Below are 20,899 nucleotides of genomic sequence, written 5' to 3'. Positions count from 1 at the left end.
GTTAAAAGCAAGTCCATAGGCCAAATTAGCATTTGTTAAGTAGGTGCTCAATAGATACAAATAATTTCAAAATATTTCTTGAGAAATAACACAGTTTTCAAAGTTTTCTTCTGAAATAGTCCATTAATTGCATTAATGGGCAATATTCTGAAAATTAGATGGTTTCAGAAGAACCTTCAAAAAATGCAGGTCTGTTTCCCACCATGTGTAAGAGGTTAAGCATGGCAGACAGACTGGGACTTGGCTTCCCAATCCTTAAGCAATGACTTTTTTTTTTTCTCCTTGTACATGGGCTTTGCCTTTTAGCATCACTAATATGAAGAAAAAATTTGGTGTTTTATTTTTCTGAAAGACTGTATTTGTTTTTCTGACTACGTCTTACTCCATTCCTGCTGCGATAACAAAATGCCTTAGATAAGGTAATTTTTAAACAACAGAGTTTATTGCTCACAGTTCTGGAGGCTGGGAAATCCATGATCAAGGTACTGGCAGGTTTGGTGTCTGGTGAGAGCTCATTCTCTGTTTCATTAGTAGCACTTTATTGCTGTGTCCTCTCATGGCAGAAGGGCAAGGCAGCTCCCTTCAACCTCTTTCATAAAAGCACTAATTCTATTCATGAGGGCAAAGCCCTCATGACGTAATCACCTCCTAAAGACTGTACCTCCTAATCACCTCCTAAAGGCTGTATTATCACATTGGGGGTTAATTTCCAACACAAGAATTTTAAAGGACACCCACATGCATACCAGAGCAATGGGCAAACTACAGTATACTTTTAGAAGAGGATTTAAGAGATACAATCAATGAACATATCCATTCATTTACAAATATTTGTCAAACACCAAATATATTCTAGGATCTGTCTAATACACTGAGGGTAAAATGCTGTTCTAAAAGAATATGGTGCCTGCTCTCTGAAAGCTTAAAGAGTAATGGGAAGAAAAGTTAATAAATGAATAATGTTAATGTATGTATAATTAAAATTAGAACAATTCTCTGAAGAGAGGGAATACAGTTCATTGCAACTGTTTGACAATAGAAGTTGATCAGGCTTGGGCAGTCAGGATAATTTCCCCAAGGTTTGATACGTGTCCTAATATCCAAAAGAAGAGTTGGATTTAACTAGGTGAAGAGAGGCAGCATGAGGGCGAGGTAGGGAAAATAAGATGTGAAATGTAAGCCCTGTGTGTGTTAGAGAGACCAGTCAGGTATTGTGGGATCAGAAGGTGTCTTTTGTTGCATTGTTTTAAGTGAACCAAGTTGAGCATGCTTATAATGTGAAAAACGGACCCAGTAAGGGGAAGAGGTTGAACACACAGGAGAGGGGAAGAGAAATAGTTGGGGAAGCTCTCGAAGGAGAGGGAAAGGAAAGCTGTGGGAGGCCTGAGATGATGAGAAAAGTAGAGAATTAATGGGGAAGAGACATACTTCTTACTCTGAGCATGGATGACAAAAAGAAGATGGTTGAGACTTCACTAAGTATTCAGTGGTATCTAAGGCAAGACCATCTGCTGAGAAGGAGGAGATTAGGGTTAGATTGGGAGCTTGCAGTGAACGGCAAGTGAATACATAAGAAAGAAGGACAAAGACCAATTAAAAAATTGTTTATTAGTGCCTATGAAATCAAACACATGCTCTAGAGAATTGAACTTCTTAGAGAGAAATGATATGCCAAGTGGTAAACCATAGTGTCCCGTATGGCAGGGAAGGACTTGAGGCCAGGAAGGATCAATGGATGAGTCAAGGGCTGGCAAGGTAAGAACTTGTCAGAGAGTAGTATTTTGGGGTTAATGTTAGAGCTGACAAGGTTCAAAGTAGGGCGATGGGAGGGATTTACTAAAGTGTATTGAATCCACTGGAATTGACGAGGTTAGACAGTTACTGAAGCATACTGAAGTCCCTGGAATTGAGGACTCCAGAGCTCTTTGAAGGTAGAACCTTTTTAAAAGACTTTTTTTTCACAAAAAGATAAAAAAAGTAACATAAAGCCTGAGAATCACACAGTTGTACGATAATTAGATTATGCATTAATAATAGTTCTTCAAAGTAGCAGATGGCAAAAACTTCCCTTTCATTTTTATTTAATTTGTTTTCTTGTTATTGAAATAGCCAGATGAAATCATTTGCATATTGTATGTTGCATTCTGGTATTAAAATTTAAACTATTAACATCATGGGAGGGAATGATAGAATAATAAACAGACTATAAAATAAAATTGAATGTTTGCACAGTGATTTATGCCACATAAAACTAATATACTTTGTTATTTTTCTAGAATCCTTATTGCTATAACCTGAGCCAGTGACCAAAACACACTACAGCATGAAACACGCTTAATGAAACTATGATAATCTCAATGTTGACATCAACAAAACATTAAATTCAAATAATATAATTATGAATCAGGAACATAGTAAAATATAATCGATATCAAATATGCTAACAAAATGCTGTCGAAAGAGGAAAGAAGAGGTAAAGTCCAGGGTGATATAATCTAAAAGAATATTCAGTGTAATGTGCTTAGATGCAAAGAGGAGGGAAACAATGGAAGAAAATAGTTATCTCTTCTTATCAGTCTGTGTTCTACTGGGAAAGAAAAGCTGAGGCTCCTCATTAAATTATAACCTGACTGGTTTACTATTCTGTTACCTGGTGATCTTCAGAAGATTTTGGCCAATATAAGTTGATAACTTCCCATAATAAAATATACTATATTTCCTTTTTTTCTTCATTGGACACTTAAAAAAACATGTATTTATATTAGTTTTCTTTTCTACCAAATCCAGTTAAAAGCAAAGCGCAGTAATCATATCTGAATGAGCACAAATGTACTTGCCAGTTGCTTTCCCCTGTGACAACACTGTTGCTTGGGAAGGTGTCAATGCTTTTATTATCGTTGTTGTTATTTTATCTTACTAATGATTTAATCACCCTCTTCAAAAAGTGTGAATTTCTTAGAGAATTTTCTTTGCCTAACTACTTTGCTTGGAGATGCAAAACTTATATAACTTAGATAACTTTTTCTTTTTTACTATGAAAATGCTTTAATACAGGTGAACACACAGCAAGTGCACACACAGAGAGACATAGGTTTCATAGAACACACTGGGAGTGAATAAAGAATTCGTATCACTTTTATCTAACAGAAGGCTCTACTAGGCCACCTCCTCCTGGGCCCACTCCTCAAACTCTCCCTCCTCCTGGTACTGTTGGTACTCGAACATCAGGTTGTTCCTGTTGCTCTTGGCCTCAGTGAATTCCATCTCATCCATGGCCTCACCCATGCACCAGGGCAAGAAGGCCTTGTGCCTGAACATGGCAGTGAACTGCTTTGAAATATGCCTGAACAGCTCCTGGATGGCCATGTTGTTGCCAGTGAAGGCAGCAGACATTTTTAGCCTTGGGGGTGGGATGTCACTGAAAGCTGTTTTCACAATATAGGGGATCCAGTCAGCAAAGTAGCTGCTGTCTAGTTTTCGCTGTTAAGCATTTGCTCGTCCACCTCCCTCCAGGACATGTCACCCCTGAAAATGGCAGCTGCCATTAGGTAGCAGCCTTGCAGGGGTTGCACAGGCAGTCAGCATATTCCTGGCATCAAACATCTGCTGGGTGAGCTCAGCCACCATCAAGGCTCAGTATTGCTGGCTGCCCCGGCTGGTCAGCAGGATAAAACCAGGCATGAAGAAGTGCAGGTGGGGGAATGGGACCATGTTTATGGTCAGTTTCCCAAGGTCAGCATTCAGCTGGCCTGGGAAGTGCAGGCAGGTGGTGACCCCACTCATGGTGGCAGATACCAGGTGGTTCAGGTCACCATAGTTGGGTGTGGGCAACTTTAGGGTTCTGAAGCAGATGTCATAGAGAGCTTCATTATCAATGCAAAAGGTCTCACCTGCGTTTTCTATGAGCTGGTAGACTGAGAAAGTGGTGTTGTAGGGCTCCACCACTGTGTCGGACACCATGTACATGAAGAAACTGCCAGCCACCTTTACACTAGCTGCATAGAATAAATCAAACCAACTTTTCTTCTTCAGAGAAGAGTCACTTGAGTGCCCCACTAAGTTCTGAAACATATGGTAAGCAGGCCCCCATGACCCTAGAGGAAGGGTGTAACAAAACTTTTTGTGGCTTCAAAGTTTCTTCTCTTCAGATCCCACTGTCTGCTGACAGGGCCAGCCTTAGGGTGTGAGAACGGTGCAGTCACACAGGATCCCCAGCTCTGAAGGGCCCCATAACTGGGGCTTAATGCTCAGCAGTTGCTGTCATGACATTCCTTGTAGTTTTATTTTAGAATTTGTATTTTCGTAAGTGAAGTCCGATGGAAAAATGGAGCATGTGCCAGGGACAAGGAGCCTCAGCTCCCTCTTGGCCCCCCTCCTCCCACTTCCCCAGGATGGGTTCATGGCTACCTGCTTCCTATGCCCTCACACCCTGGCCTCACCCTGCCTCTTCCTCTCTGCTTGTACCCCATTAACTGATGTGCCTTCTGCTTGAGGTGGTCACCTCAAGGGTGTTGGGGCTGAGATGGGCAACATTCTGCCATTGCCTTTTTCCCCTAATGGGGGCTTGAGCACAGATATGGGAGGTTCAGGGTCGATGTGTGCCCCACAGCATCTCAGGGCAGGGCGAGGTGGTGGCTGTCCCTGCCCCGGGCTGGTAACTCCACGGTACATTTGGTGAGTGAGTTGGCAGGAAAATCTTTGGCCCACCTCATCCAGACACTGAATGCATGGCATGGAGGTTCCCGTTCCTTGGTGGTTGCCCCTCCACTGTGGGTTGGGACAGTGGGGCCATGGAACTGTGGGAAGAGGAGAATGACTTTCTGCCCCTGAGTAAGGCACAGCCTGTCAGTTTGGTGGATGCAGAGAGGTTGTGGGCTACATGCGTAGGGTCACAGGCAGGGCCCCTGGGCACGTGTGAAGGTCTGTACTTGCCCTGCAAGTATTCCCATGCCTGAGGGAGCATAACTTTAAATAGCAAATAAAAATCACCATGACATGAGAAGAGAGAGAGAGACTGTGGAAGAAAGGAAAAAATGTAATATTGTAGTACTTTTACTGGCACTCTTTTCCTGACTTTTGAACAAAAGGTCCTGAATTTCCATTTGCAATGGGCTTTGCAAATTATGTGGCTGGTCTTGTCTGCAGAGCTTGTTACTGGGTGGTTGGGGGTCAGTGAGTCTTTTGGGAGGAAACGTCCTGGAGACTTCTCTGATGGACAAAACTGTCCTTGACTCACATCTATTGGCAGGTAAGGGCCACAGGCCTACATAGGAAAACCTGTGAGAAAAGGTGAACCCTGGATTTTTGCTCTTGGACAGCCGTCAGGGCATAGAACAGGCACCATACATTCAACTGGCTGTGGCAGGTAACAGCCAGTATCAGGGAATGTGGAGTGGAGGGCACTGCAGCAAAGTGCTTGCCTTGAGCAATCTGATATGGAGGAGGTGAGAGATGCTATTGCGATTCAGCTCCAGATGGTGTTGCTGTGCCAGATAGGAGCTCAGTATTGCAGTATTATTCAAGAGAAACTGGAGATCCAGCTTGTTTGTGTGAAAAATTTTTGTAGATTAAAAAAAAAGATTTTTAATGAGACAGTCTGGCTCTGTCACCCAGGCTGGGGTACAGTGGTGTGATCTCGGCTCACTGCCACGTCTGCTTCCTGGGTTCAAGTGATTCTCCTGCCTCAGCCTCCTGAGTAGCTGGGATTACAGGCACGCGCCGCCACGCCCAACTAAATTTTTGTATTTTTAGTAGAGAGGAGGTTTCACCGTGTTGGCCAGGCTGGTCTCAAACTCCTGACCTCAAGTGATCTGCCCACCATGGCTTCCCAAAGTACTGGGATTACAGGCGTGAGCCACTGTGCCTGGCCTGTGTGAAAATTTTCATATGAAATTTCAAACACAGTATGGATAAACAAAACATATCAGGGAGACATATTTGAACTGGGGCCCCTTTGTTTGCAGGTTATGGAGTGAGTTGGTTCTAACATAATATGTTACCAGGGCTGTAAACCCCTCTAGACTCAGCCACCCTAGCCTGATTTTCATGCTTTGAGAAGAAAACTGGACATCTGAGTAGGAGATTAAAGAGCCCTAATTTACACTCAAGTGTGCAGTTATACAGGGTCTGGGTCTGGAAAGGATTTTGCTGGGGATAGACATGCCACCGCCATCAGATTGTGAATGTATATTAGGTTTCAACAACGACATCTAGTGGCAATGATAGAAACAACAGCTGTGCTGAGCCAAGGAAGCTTTTCTCCATCAGCCAGGCCTTTAGAGTGAGTAAGCCACTGGACTCAGAGTGGGAAAGGGTGGGTCTCAAGAGAGAGATAATGGATTTTCTATTAATACAGACAAGTGGGGGAGAGAGTGATTCCATGGAAATATACAACATATGACCAAACATGCATTTCAAGCCAGTTATATGGGCCATTCTAGTTACATTGCTACTGAATTGTTTTGATTAAATGCCACAGATGTTAAAATAGCAAACTTTTATTTAGGTTTTCCTCTTATTTATGGAAATTCAATAGGACTATTTCAGGAAGGCTTAATATTAGTATCAATTTTTAGTAAATGTTTTATGACTTTATAGTCAGATATTGACCAGTAATAATATCATTTAATATATCTTACACATGATCTTAGCCAAAAGGCCAAGAAGTGATATATGTGTTCAATATATAATAAGCAATAAATAATTACTGAGTCTGGCACAGTTCTAGGCTAAGTATATGTATTAGGTGTCTTATTTGACATTTAAATTCATCATAATATTTCTTGTGTTTTAACTTGAGGGAATGCAAAGAAATAAAAATATGAGATTTCCCCTGAGGTATTCATGTGCTGTATAAATATTTATTGAGTATGCACCACGTACCAGATTAGATGCTGGGATACAATAGCAAGTAAGATGTTTATGCTTGCTATTTTCATGGAGCTTACAATCTAGTATGGTAAGTGGTATTAGGCAAACCCTTAACTCAAATAATTAACATCAATTGTGTTAAGTGCTATGAAGGAGAAGCATGCAGGGAACTGGAAGCAGGTTTGGGGGCCAAGGCTCAGCAATCGAAGGAGACAGTAATTAGCAATGAGGCTGAAAAGGAAGTTGAGACTAAATCATGTAAGGCCTTGAAGGTTGTATCCAGGATTTAGCTTCTTATTCCAAAAAAACAATGTACGGACATTGAAGGATTTTAAGCAGTTAAGTGCCATAATCAGATATCAAAAAAACCCCACTCTGGCTTCAGTGAGTAAAACAGATCATACCTACATGAGAAAATCAACACGAGAAGCATTGTTTGAACATATAGGACTTTTGGAATTAACTGTAGAACTAGGCACATCAGGAAGTAATGTTCAAGTAAAATTACTGCTTTGTGTGTATTATGGGATAAATAAGAGGTCTATGTTGGGTGTTTCGTTTTATCAGATGAAATTTTAAATTTTTTTTGTCATGAAGGAGTCAAAGGAGTAATTTCCTATCCTTCTTTTTGAAGTGTTATTAATGTCAGAAGCTGACAGATTAAAAAATGATGTTCTACATGGAGAAAGCCTGGCATATTTGTAACTTTCAATATGTAGCTATGATAAACTGCATTAATAACTAAGGAAATGAGTTTGGATTTAAAGGATACTTTTTTCTTGGATTGGATTTTGGTTGGAAAAAAGGATCTTAGGTAAGAAGGATTTTTTTTTCCCATTTACTGGGGGAACCAGCCCCCAATATTTCAACATAGGTTCTTTTCTGTTTTCCCTAAGTGTTGGCTGGTCTGAGAAATAAAGAGAAAGAGTACAAAGAGAGGAATTTTACAGCTGGGCCTCCGGGAGTGACATCACATATTGGTAGGACCGTGATGATGACGACACTGAGCCGCAAAACCAGCAAGTTTTTATTAGGGATTTTAAAAGGGGAGGGGGTGTATGAACAGGGAGTAGGTCACAAGGATCACATGCTTCGAAGGGCAATAAATATCATAAGGCAAAGGCAAAATTAGAATTACTGATGAGGGTCTATGTCCCACCGTGCACGTATTGTCTTGATAAATATCTTAACAGGAAACAGGGTTTGAGAGCAGATAACTGGTCTGACTAGAATTTACCAGGCTGGAATTTCCCAATCCTAGTAAGCCTGAGGGTACTACAGGAGACCGGAGCATATTTCAGTCCTTATTTCCACCGCATAAGACAGACACTCCCAGAGCAGCCGTTCATAGACCTTCCCCAAGGAATGCATTCCTTCCCCAGTGTATTCCTTGCTGGGAAAAGAATTCAGCGATATTTCTTCTACTTGCACATCCATTTATAGGCTCCCTGCAAGAAGAAAAATATGGCTCTATTCTGCCCAATCCTGCAGGCAGTCAGACCTTATGGTTATCTTCTATTGTTCCCTGAAAATCGCTGTTATTCTGTTCTTTTTTAAGGTGCACTGATTTCATATTGTTCAAACACACATATTTTACAATCAATTTGTACAATAGTGATCCTGAGGTGACATACATTCTCAGCTTATGAAGATAACGGGATTAAGAGATTAAAGACAGGCATAAGAAATTACAAGAGTATTAATTTTGGGAACTGATAAATGTTCGTGAAATCTTCACAGTTTATGTTCAGGGATTGTAGTGAAGACAGGCATAAGAAATTATAAAAGTATTAATTTTGGGAACTGATAAATGTCCATGAAATCTTCACAATTTATGTTCTTCTGCCTCGGCTCCAGCTTTTCCCTCTGTTCAGGGTCCCTGACTTCCCTCAACACCCATTCATAGTGATATGAGTTGGCTCTGTGTCCCCACCCAATCTCATCTCAAATTGTAATCCCCATGTGTTGAGGGAGGGACCTGCAATCCCCACGTGTGGAGGGAGGGAGGTGATTGGATCATGGGGGTGGTTTCCCCCATGCTGTTCTCATGATAGTGAGTGAGTGCTCATGAGATCTGATGGTTTTATAAGTGTTTGGAATTTCCTCCTTCGTTCTTCTTTCTCCTGCTTCCTTGTGAAGAAGTTGCTTGCTTCCCCTTCAGCTTCTGCCATGATTGTAAGTTTCCGGAGACCTCTGCAGCCATGTGGAACTGTGAGTCAATTAAATCTCTTTCCTTTATAAATTACCCAGTCTTGGATATTTCTTTATAGCAGTGTGAAAATAGACTGACACAAATAGATATGGTAGGCTTTTTAGAGAAAGATTCATAGTATATGAAGTAATAGATATTATTACCACTAGTTCTACTAGTACTGATCATGTGCTGAAATTTTATTGTCAACTCTCTCTGCACACCCAACCACACACAAACACATATTTATTTCATTTATTCCTCACAAAAACCCAATGCTGTATGTACTATTATTATGTTCTTTTTAAAGATAAGGAGACCGAAGCACAAATAAGTTAATTATTTTATCAAAAATCACATAGCTTATTGATAATGTAGCCAGAATACAAAACAATATTTGATTCTAGAATGACAGTTCATAACTATTACATTATATTGTCTTCCAAGATTGAAACTAAAATTTGCAATTATGGAAAAAATAATACATCTATCTAATAAACATATTACCAAAGTTATCATTCTTTAGGAAAATTAAATAAATATAGAATAATAATCCTAATTGTACAAATTTCAGAAATGTTTATTTGAGCTGTAATAGAATGCTTCCATTTTAAGAAGAATGCCCTATTATTAGGTATACTTTTTTGCAATTACTTTTCCAGAATATTTAAAGTAATTTGATTTACAACAAACTTTTATGAATGTACCCATTACCTAATGTCAAGAAATGGTAAAATTAAGTAAAAGTTTTCCTCTTGACATCCCTTATTTTTGCTTTCTTTATTCTACTTTATTCTATTTTCCTTTTTGGCACCCTTTGAGTATTAAATAATAAAAGAAGAAAGAAGAGGAGGAGGAGGAGAAAGAGAAGGGAAAGGAAAGAGGAAAGCGGGTGGGCAAAGAATACAAGTTGGATATATTGCAGATAATTTTTAAGTGTATATTTTTTCAAATAAAACTATCTAGTTCTCTGATTTTTTTCACAGTCCACAAAACTGTTTATTTAGTTACAGATTAATTTGTCATTGTTTTTACTTTTTAGGGAAGTATACGATTACCTTTTTATTGTTTATAAATTTTTGAGGTTAGTGTTTCCCATTTGTTTCCAATCCTTATTTCTCTGATTTTATTTCAATTTTAAACAATCCTCTCAGCAACCATATACATCTTTTAAGATACCTATTTGAAATATAAGAATATGTTTATGATACCAATACATGTATGTAGTATACATGAAAATCATTACCTTAAATATACATTAATTTATCTCATTTCCAAAGAAGTGAAATTTCATGTTAATTTCACTACTTTAATTTCTTTTTGGAAAAAATATATAGATGCCAGTTTACTCTCTCCACCTTTTTCTCTCTTAAAAATTGTTTATTATAAAACATAAGGCACATTCAGAATTGCAGTTAAAGCATAAATACACAGCTTAATAAACTATTTTAAAGCAAATAATCACAATCCACATTTTAAAAAATGCTGGTCCAGCTCCCCAAAGCCCATTTGGGGCTTACCCAAAGCTCTTTCTCAATTACCAACCTCACTAAAGGTACTCACTGGCTTGACTTTTTCAATAGTATTTTTAGAAATTGATATATTCCTTGCACAATATAAAATTCACCAGTTTAAAGTGTACACTTTATGGTTTTTAGTAGATTCACCAAGTTGTGCAACTATTACCACTAGTTAATTCTAGAACTTTTCAATCCCCTCCTTCCCCCAGATCCTGTATTTATTAGCAGTTTGTCCCAAATTCTCTCTTTCCATAATTTCCTTTCTGTGTCAGGATTTGCCCTTTCTGGACATTTCCTATAAATGGAATCACATGTGGTCTTTTGTGTCTGGTTTCTTTCACTTAGCATTATATTTTCTTTATTTTTTTATTTTTATACTTTAAGTTCCAGGGTACATGTGCACAATGTGCAGGTTTGGTACATATGTATACATGTGCCATGTTGGTGTGCTGCACCCATTAACTCGTCATTTATATTAGGTATATCTCCTAATGCTATCCCTCCCCCCTCCCCCCACCCCATGACAGGCCCCGGTGTGTGATGTTCCCCTTCCTATGTCCAAGTGTTCTCATTGTTCAATTCCCACCTATGAGTGAGAACATGCAGTGTTTGGTTTTCTGTCCTTGCAATAGTTTGCTGAGAATGATGGTTTCCAGCTTCATCCATGTCCCTACAAAGGACATGAACTCATCCTTTTTATGGCTGCATAGTATTCCATGGTGTATATGTGCCACATTTTCTTAATCCAGTCTATCATTGATGGGCATTTGGGTTGGTTCCAAGTCTTTGCTATTATGAATAGTGCCACAATAAACATACATGTGCATGTGTCTTTATAGCAGCATGATTTATAATCCTTTGGGTATATAGCCAGTAATGGGATGGCTGGGTCAAATGGTATTTCTAGCTCTAGATCCTTGAGGAATCGCCACACTGTCTTCCACAATGGTTGAACTAGTTTACAGTCCCACCAACAGTGTAAAAGTGTTCCTATTTCTCCACATCCTCTCCAGCACCTGTTGTTTCCTGACTTTTAAATGATCGTCATTCTAACTGGTATGAGATGGTATCTCATTGTGGTTTTGATTTGCATTTCTCTGATGGCCAGTGATAATGAACATTTTTTCATGTGTCTGTTGGCCGCATAAATGTCTTCTTTTGAGAAATGTCTGTTCATATCCTTTGCCCACTTTTTGATGGGGTTGTTTGACTTTTTCTTGTAAATTTGTTTAAGTTCTTTCTAGATTCTGGATATTAGCCATTTGTCAGATGAACAGATGGCAAAAATTTTCTCTCATTCTGTAGGTTGCCTGTTCACTCTGATGGTAGTTTCTTTTGATGTGCAGAAGGTCTTTAGTTTAATTAGATCCCATTTGTCAATTTTGGCCTTTGCTGCCATTGCTTTTGGTGTTTTAGACATGAAGTCCTTGCCCATGCCTATGTCCTGAATGGTATTGCCTAGGTTTCACTTAACATTATATTTTCAAGATTCATCCATGTTGTAGCATATGTCAATACTTTATTCCTTTTTATAGCTGAGTAAGTATTTCATGTTATGAATATACTACATTTTGTTTAACTATTCATTAGTTGATGGATGATTAATTTGTTTGCAGTATTTGGGTATTATGAATAATAGTGCTATGAACAACTGTGTACAAGTTTTTGTTTAATCATATTTTCAATTTTCTCAGGTACATTGTTGGGAGTGGAATTGCTGGGTCATGTTAATTATGTTTCACGTTTTGAGTAACTGCCCAAGTATTTTCCACACTGGTTGCATCATTTTGCATTCCTTCCAGAAATTTATGAAAGTTACAATTTCTCCACCTCCACACTGACATTTGTTATGAATATATATTTTTTAAATTATAACCATTTTAGTGAACGTGAATTGGTACTCATTGTGGTTCTGATATGCATTTCCCTAATGACTAAAAATATTGAGTATTTCTTTTCATGTGGTTATTGGCCGTTTGTATATCTTCCTTGGAAAAATGTCTATTAGAATCCTTTTACCATTTTAAAATTGAGTTGTCTTTATTGTTGAGTTATAAACGTTCTTTATATATTCTGGACACTAGACCTTTATCAGATATATAATTTGCAGCTATTTTCTTCCATTCTGTGTATTGTCTTTTCACTTTCTTGATGCACAAAAGTTTTTAACTTTTTCAAAGTCCAATTTATCGTTTTTTTCTTTGGTTGCTTGTGCTTATTTATTTATTTTTTTTGATATTACAGTGTAATTTTAATACAAGCTAAATACAAACACAACACAATTGTTAGATATTCAGTTACGTATCCTGTGAAACAACATGCCAAGATCAACCTTGAGATATTTATAAAAACTAAAATTTATAAAATATCTTCCTCAATTAACTCTAAGGACTCCATATACAAATGCAAAAATCAGAACTTATCAATAATCACATCAAATGCTGAGCACTGACTGAGCAGCAAAAAACCATTTCTAATTTTAAAATTTAATAGCTCCAGGTAAAAACATGCTATTTCCTACGTATATTGTCTTTGTATTCTGCATAACAATCTAAGGTAACGATTGTTCTGCTTTTATTAATTGCCAGAAATGATGTCCTTTGTGGCTGCTTTGTCATGGATCTTTCATTCTTCTTTCCTGATGGATCCTTAGTTTCTTTGGGAGGGGGTTTATGTATTGGTTTTCATGGAATTGAATTATAAAAGCCTGGTTCTGAATAGGAATTTCCTCTGTAAAAATCTTTATGTTTTCCTTCGGTATAACCATAGCTCTTTGGAGAGACATGAGTTTTAATTTTTGCATTTTCCAACCATTCCTTAAACCTTTCTCTTGCTATTTCCTTTTTCCCCTATAATTCACTTTGCTGTTGCTTTTCTGTCTCCTTTTCACATTCTTTAGCATTTTACAACTATTTTTAATGTTTTTCTTTGCTTTTTCTTGCAAATATTCTTTGTCTAGTTCCTTCATTTCTTCATTATTTTTTGGGCCTTTTCTCTTTCTTCTTTTTCTGAACCCACTCCTTACATTTTTCTTAATAATTTTTCTTTCATTTACTACAGGCATGCACCACCATGCCCAGCTAATTTTTATTTTTTTGTATTTTTAGTAGAGACAGAGTTTCACCATGTTGGCCAGGCTGGTCTGGAACTCCTGACTTCATGTGATCTCCTTACCTCAGCCTCCCAAAGTGCTGGGATTACAGGTATGAGCCATCACGCCCAATTTGACGTATCAAATTTGATGTACAAAAGACATTTCTGCAACAATGTCTAGAAGATGGTTAAAAAATCACTCTTAGACCTCAAAGAATAAGTCACATCTAGATTAGGGGGCCATTGTCCATTTTGTCAGCCCTTTCAACATACTCTTTAATTTTTGAATAACCCAAACAAGTAGGCATAAGAATCAAAGTAAAATCTATCAGTGTCTAAACTTCAATAAATCCCCCCAGACTTGTTTCTGATCCATCAGCTATAACATTTCTCAATCATTAGTTCCCCTAAATTGCTCTGCCTTCTACATGAATATGGCTGTCATATTCATCTATAGATTATGCTTCTATTTCAGCCTGCTTATCCTCAGCTTTATGCTTTTCAGATGTCCAGAAAGGAATCTCTACACCATAAGCTTTGGTAAAAATATGACTCAACCTCGGCTGAGTGTGGTGGCTTATACCTGTAATCCCAGCACTTTGGGAGGCCGAGGCGGGTGGGTCACCTGAGGTCAGGAGTTCCAGACCAGCCTGGCCAACATTGTGAAACCCCATCTCTACTGAAAATACAAAACTTAGCAGGGCATGGTGGCGGGTGCCTATAATCCCAGCTACTCAGGAGTCTGAGGCAGGAGAATAGCTTGAACCCAGGAGGTGGAGGTTGCAGGGAGCTGAGATTGCGCCACCACACTCCAGCCTGGGCAACACAGTGAGACTCCATTTCAAACAAATATATGACTCAACTTCATAACCTACCCAAGCCAAGCTCCCTGGGAATATAATCTGATTGAGTCAGGTCTCCAGAATCCTACCCAAAGGAATAGATAGTTATTTACCCCCGACATGAAGAGATCAGACAGATAAAACAGAAAAGAGGAAAAGAAAGGACAGAAAAAAGAAGATACCTGACAATAGAACCTTGGGCAACATCCACATTTTAAGGCAGGCACAGAATAAGAAGCAATGAAAGGAGTTGAGTAGTAGTATCAGAAACACTAAGTGGAGCATAAGAAGGCAACACAAATATTAATAACAGAATAATTATTCAACTAATTGTGGCATATTTTTCAAATGGAAATGCCATAGAACAGTAACAACCAATATATACTTAGCCCTCCACAACAGCCTAAATGTATCTTGAAATACAATGTTGAGAACAAAGTCAGATGGTGTATTTTTTAGGTATGATGTAAAAAGCATAACCAATTGGCTGGGCAGGCCAGATGTGGGTGGCAGGGCAGTGGGGAACTGCTTCTCCACCTCCCCACACCCACTTCCCAGCTGACTGCAGGCCCAGGTCTCAGCCCTTCTCAGGTTCCTTCTCAGGAGGCTGAGGTGAGCAGATCACCTGAGGTCAGGAGTTCAAGACCAGTGTGGCCAACATAACCCTGTCTCTACTAAAAATCCGAAAAAAAAAAAAAAATTAGCTGGGCATGGTGGTGCGTGCCTGTAGTCCCAGCTACTCGGGAGGCTGAGGCAGGAGAATCACTTGAACCTGGAAGATGGAGGTTGCAGTAAGCTGAGATTGCGCCACTGCACTCCAGCCTGGGCAACAGAGCGAGACTCCATCTTAAAAAAAAAAATTGATATGTCAGAAATTGAACTGATCTTCCCTTTCTAACTACTTTTCTTGGGAAAGCATGCATAGTGCCACAACTGTTCTCCATATCACAAAGTCCAGAATCTTGGAACCATCTTTGATTCCATCTTCTTGCTCATCATCTATTTTTGATCAATTGCCAAGTCCTATTGGTTTCCTTTCCAAATATCACTCTTAGACATTCTTTCTCTCATTTGGACCATTGTAATGACTTTCTTATAGACCTCCCCATGTATAATCTCTGACCCGTCCAATCCGTCTTTCACATTGTCACAGAAGAGCACATTATACCAGTGTACTGTACAGCAGAGAATCTACTAGCTATATGTCACTATTTAAATTTAAATAAACTATAATTAAATACAATAAAAAATTTGGTTCCTGAGTTACACTAGCCACATTTTAAGTACTCATGTGGCTAATTAGCAAGTATATTGGACAGTGCAAATATAGGACATTGCTATCTTTCCAGAAAGTTCTATTCTGTTTAGAATATAGGCAGATAATACTGCCTTTACTGTTTTAATAATTTGTTATCTTTCTCTCTAGCTTGTATCAGAAAGTGCAAGTTTCTTGATGTGGAATTTAAAGCCCAAATTATTTTTCTAGCATTGACTTCTTTTTTTTGAGACAAAGTCTTGCTCTGTCACCCAGGCTGGAGTGCAACTGGGCAAACTCGGCTCACTGCAACCTCTGCTTCCTGGGTCCAAGTGACTCTCCTGCCTCAGCTTCCCGAGTAGCTGGGACTACAGATGCGCACCACCATGCCCAGCTAATGTTTGTATTTTTAGTAGAGACAGGGTTTCGCCATGTTGGCCAGGCTGGTCTTGAACCCTTGGCCTCAGGTTACCAGCCTCTGGTAACCATCATTCTACTCTCTATCTCCATTAGTTCAATTGTTTTAATTTTTAGCTACCATAAATTAGTGAGACCATGCAAAGTTTGTCTTTTTGGGCCTGGCTTATTTCACTTAATGTCCTGTTCCATCCAGCCTCCCAAAGTGCTGGGATTACAGACATGAGCCACCGTGCCGAGCCTAGCATTGACTTCTAAAACTAGCTATAGTGGTCTATTTCCCTATTTCTCAAGCATTCCAGGCAATTTTGTGCCTCTGTGTTTTTGATATACTCTCTCTCTGTCTCTTTTTTTTTGGCTGTGATGCTATCTTAGTTCCCCCTTTCTCACTCTTTGTATGTCTAAATCCTCCTCACTATCGGTACCCTGCTCAAATGATATTTCCTCCTAGGAATCTTAGCCCACCAGAATTATTAGCTTCTTTCTTCACTTTCTACATATTGTTACTTGTACTTCTATTTAGCACTTATGCCATTTTCTCTTGTATTATAATTATTTGTTTATCATCCATCTCTCCCATTAGATGGAATTATATCTTGTTTAAGTCAGGAATGCTTCTAATTTATTTTTCCATGCTCAAAATGTTTAGTAGAGAGTCTTGGACACTGGAACTATCTCAATAAATTGGTTCAATTGAATTAAAGTGATGATTGTCATGGACTATGATTAGGTCTGTTCGGAGAAATGCCCTAGGAAGGAATAATTAGAAAGTTCTTATGTTTTACAACAAAGATGAAGGTAAGGAAATGTTGCAAAACACAGGGCACAGAAAAGGGAGGTGATTCAACTACTGGTGCAAAAGGATTTCAGAACCTGGAGCCCAGACACTGTATTGCTGACAGGGCATTTTGAGCAGCAGACTTAATATCTTTTGGGGGAAGTGTCTGGGCACTGACTTGGCTCTTCTGGGGGGTAAAATCACAGGATTGACTTCTTCAGGCCCCTTGGACCTTGGGCCCAGCTCATCTTTCTCAGGCTGTGATCACGGTAATCACTTTGGGAATCATTGTGATCCCAGTATAAACATTGTGATGTTCTTCCTGTGAAGAACAGAAGAGGACAATGCAAGACTAAATGTTCTCAGATTTATCTTTTTTTCTATGCTCTTCTCATATATTTTTTGATGCTAAGTGTGACTTTCAAATATAACTAATCTGTTTTTTCCCACTAATTTTGCTTTCACTATCAATAAACCCAGCTCTGATCTTCTTGGATCAGGGGATCAGGAGCTAAGACAGTAGCAGAAGCAATGCGGGCAAAAATAATGCATGCAATTAATTATGTCAATTTCCTAATTATGAACTTGGTGTTAGTGGTCTTAGTGTTCTTTTTAAAGCAGCACATGTTAAACTGTGGCCTATAAACATGAGTGACAGAGAATACAAGAAATCTTGAAACTGTTTGAATAATTACATGTGCATTTTAAAAATTTATTTTTTATTTTTATGAGTACATAGTAGGTATATATATTTAAGGGGTACATGAGATATTTTGAGGCATACAATGCATAATAATTACATCAGGTTAAATGGAGTATTCATGACCCCAAGCATTTATCATTTCCTTGTGTTACAAACATTCCAGTTATACTCTTTTAGTTGTTTTAAAATGTACAGTAAATTATTGTTGACTGTATGTCACCCTGCTGTGCTATCAAATACTAGCTCTTATTCATTCTAACTATACCTTGGTACCCATTAACCATCCCCACTTCTTCCCTACCCTTACTACTCTTCCCAGCCTCTGGTAACCATCATTCTACTCTCTATCTCCATTAGTTCAATTGATTTAATTTTTAGCTCCCACAAATCAGTGAGACCATGCAAAATTTGTCTTTTTGGGCCTGGCTTATTTCACTTAACATAATGTCCTGTTCCATCCATGTTGCTGAAAATGACAGGATCTTATTCTTTTTAATGGCTGAATAGTGCTCTATTGTGAATATGTACCACATTTCCTTTATCCATTTGTCTGTTGGTGGATACTTAGGTTGCTTCCAAATCTTGGCTATTGGCAATTTCCATATGTTGAACCAGCCTTACATCCCTGGGATAAATCCTATTTGGGCATGATGAATGATCTTTTTAATGTGTTGTTGAATTTGGTTTACTAGTATTTTGTTGAGGATTTTTACATCAATGTTCATTTGGGATATTGGCCTGTAGTTTGCTTTTTTTTGTTTTTTGTTTTTTGATGTGTCTTTGTCTGGTTTTGCTATCAGGGTAATATTGGCTGTGTAGAATGAGTTTGGAAGTATTCCTTCCTCCTCTATTTTTTGGAATAATTTGAATACAAGTCGTATTAGTTCTTCTTTAAATGTGTGGTAAAATTCTGCAGTGAAGCCATCAGACCCAGGCTTATCTTTGCTGGGAGATTCTTTATTATGGCTTTGATCTCATTACTTATTAGTGGCTAATTCAGGTTTTGAATTTCTTTATGGTTTAATCTTGATAGGTTGTATGTATCCAGGAATTTATCCATTTCTTCTAGGTTTTACAGTTTATGAGTAACTAGTATATACTATGATCAATGATCATAGCAGCCACTAATAATCCTTGGAATTTCTGTGGTATCAGTTGTAGTTTCTCATTTTTTCATCTCTGATTTTATTTATTTGGGTCATCTCTCTTTTTTTCCTGGTCTGTCTAAAGGTTTGTTGATTTTTTTTATTTTTTCAAAAAACCAACTATTTGTTTCATTGATCTTTTGTTTTTTTGCCTCAATTTCATTTATTTCTGCTCTGATATTTATTTCTTTGACTAATTTTGAGTTTGCCCTGCCTGCCTGCCTGCCTGCCTGCCTGCCTGCCTGCCTCCCTGCCTCCCTCCCTCCCTCCCTCCCTCCGTCTTTCTCTCCTTCCGTCTTTCCCTCCCTCTTTCCTTCCTTCCTTTTCGGTAAAGGTGATTTTCTCTGGTGGTATGTTTTGATTTCTTGATTTTTATTTTTTGTGTATCTGATGTATTTTTTTTTTTGAGGTTACCATGAGGCTAGGAAATGATATGACTCATTATTTTTAAGCTGGTGACAACACTGATTGCAAAAACAAACAAGCAAACAAAAAACGAATAAAAACTCTACATTTTAACTTCATCTTCCTGCTTTTTAATATTTTGTTATTTCTATTTATATATTATTATGCTGTCTATGTCTTGAAAAGCTGTCATAGTTACTATTTTCAATTGGTTCATCTTTTAGTCTTTCTACTCAAGATGAGATTAGTTTACACACCACAATTACAGTGTTATAATATTCTGTGTTTGTCTGTGTACCTACTATTGCCAATGAGTTTTGTACCTTCAGATTATTTCTTATTGCTAATTAATATCCTTTTCTTTTGGATTAAAGAACTCCCTTTAGCATTTCTTGTTGGATAGGTCTGGTGTTGATGGAATCTCTCAGATTCTCTTTATCTAGGAAAGGCTTTATTTCTCCTTCATGTTTGAAAGATATTTTCACTGGATATACTGTTCAAGGTAAATGTTTTTTTCCTTAAGCATTTTAAATATGTCAGGCTGTGACTAGAAATGTTATCCAGGAGCTAAGACCTGGAATGGGGGCCTCAAAGCTTTGCCTGGTGCCCCATTTAAGTGTTGCTGAGCTGGTATGCAAGCTGCAAGACAAAGTTCTCCTAACTCTCTCCTCTCTCTCTGGGAGCTGTGAACTTCATTACCTGTGGTTGGGGAAGGGGTGATAAAAGCACTCCCTTGGCCACCTTGGCTAGTGTCTCACTAGTTCACATGTTCTCAAGTACACTGTCTCTGAGCCTGGCACAGCCCCAAGACTTGACCAGGAATTGCAGTCCTTGTGGCCTAAACTGCCTTTCAAGTTTATTTAGAACTCAGAGCACTTTAGTTCCAAGGTGGTGGGGCTAGCTGGAGCTTAGGTTCCGACCACTGGGCTGGACAATTCCCCTCTGGCTAGGGCTGGTCTAAATGCTCCCTCTGTGGGTGCTGATGATTTCTGGCTCCTGTTGCTTTCCACTGTAACAGGGCTGCACTGAGTTTTAATGCAAAGTCCCATGATCACTGTGCTGTCCCTCTCCCAAATGCCCAGATTCTCTCTCTGCATTGCACAGCTGCCAGGGATGGTGGAGGGATGGTGTAAGTGATTCAAGACTGTCTTTCCTACCTCTTCAGTGCCTCTTTCCTTGATATCATGTTAAACCAGTTACTGTGATCACTCACCTGATTTTTGGTGATATAAAGGTACTTTCTTGTGTGGATAGTTGTTCAATTTGGTGTTCCTGTGAGGGTGGGGGACAGTGGTAGGCAATTTCTGGAGGCTTCTGTTCAACATCTTGCTCTGCCTCCCAGATATGTGCATATTTTGGGAGAAAGGGTTTGCTTTTGTTAGATTTGCAAAGGTTTTTGTGAACATAGAGTAAAAAAATCACATTTAAAAAATATTCACAATTTTTATTAATTCAATAAATATCTATGAGAGCATAATATGGGACAGACACAGTTTTGAGGCTGGGGTACAACTGTGGAATCAGATAAAGATTCTTCTTCATCGACCTTACATCCTGATAAGAGTAATATTTCACAAGAAATGTCATGGACATCAGTTAAAGAAAACACAATGAAGCCAAAATACTCAGATTCTAATTTCAGAGATACATGTTATCCAAGAATATACAACAGAAAAGTCA

The 20,899-nt window shown here is 38.6% G+C and overlaps 1 protein-coding gene and 1 pseudogene across 2 annotated transcripts in view; one reads left to right on the top strand and one right to left on the bottom strand.

Annotated features, from left to right (window-relative positions):
* LOC134739456 (histone-lysine N-methyltransferase SETMAR-like) overlaps positions 1–20,899 on the top strand; it is a 290,079-nt gene that overhangs the window by 25,529 nt on the left and 243,651 nt on the right. The window lies entirely within an intron of this gene.
* On the bottom strand, positions 3,157–4,071 carry LOC129034586 (tubulin beta chain-like; annotated as a pseudogene).

This window comes from Pongo pygmaeus, chromosome 3 (assembly GCF_028885625.2).
Source record: "Pongo pygmaeus isolate AG05252 chromosome 3, NHGRI_mPonPyg2-v2.0_pri, whole genome shotgun sequence".
NCBI classification, from domain to species: Eukaryota; Metazoa; Chordata; class Mammalia; order Primates; family Hominidae; genus Pongo; species Pongo pygmaeus.
Note: the sequence above shows the minus strand (reverse complement) of the source record. Positions and strands in the feature narration are given on the sequence as shown.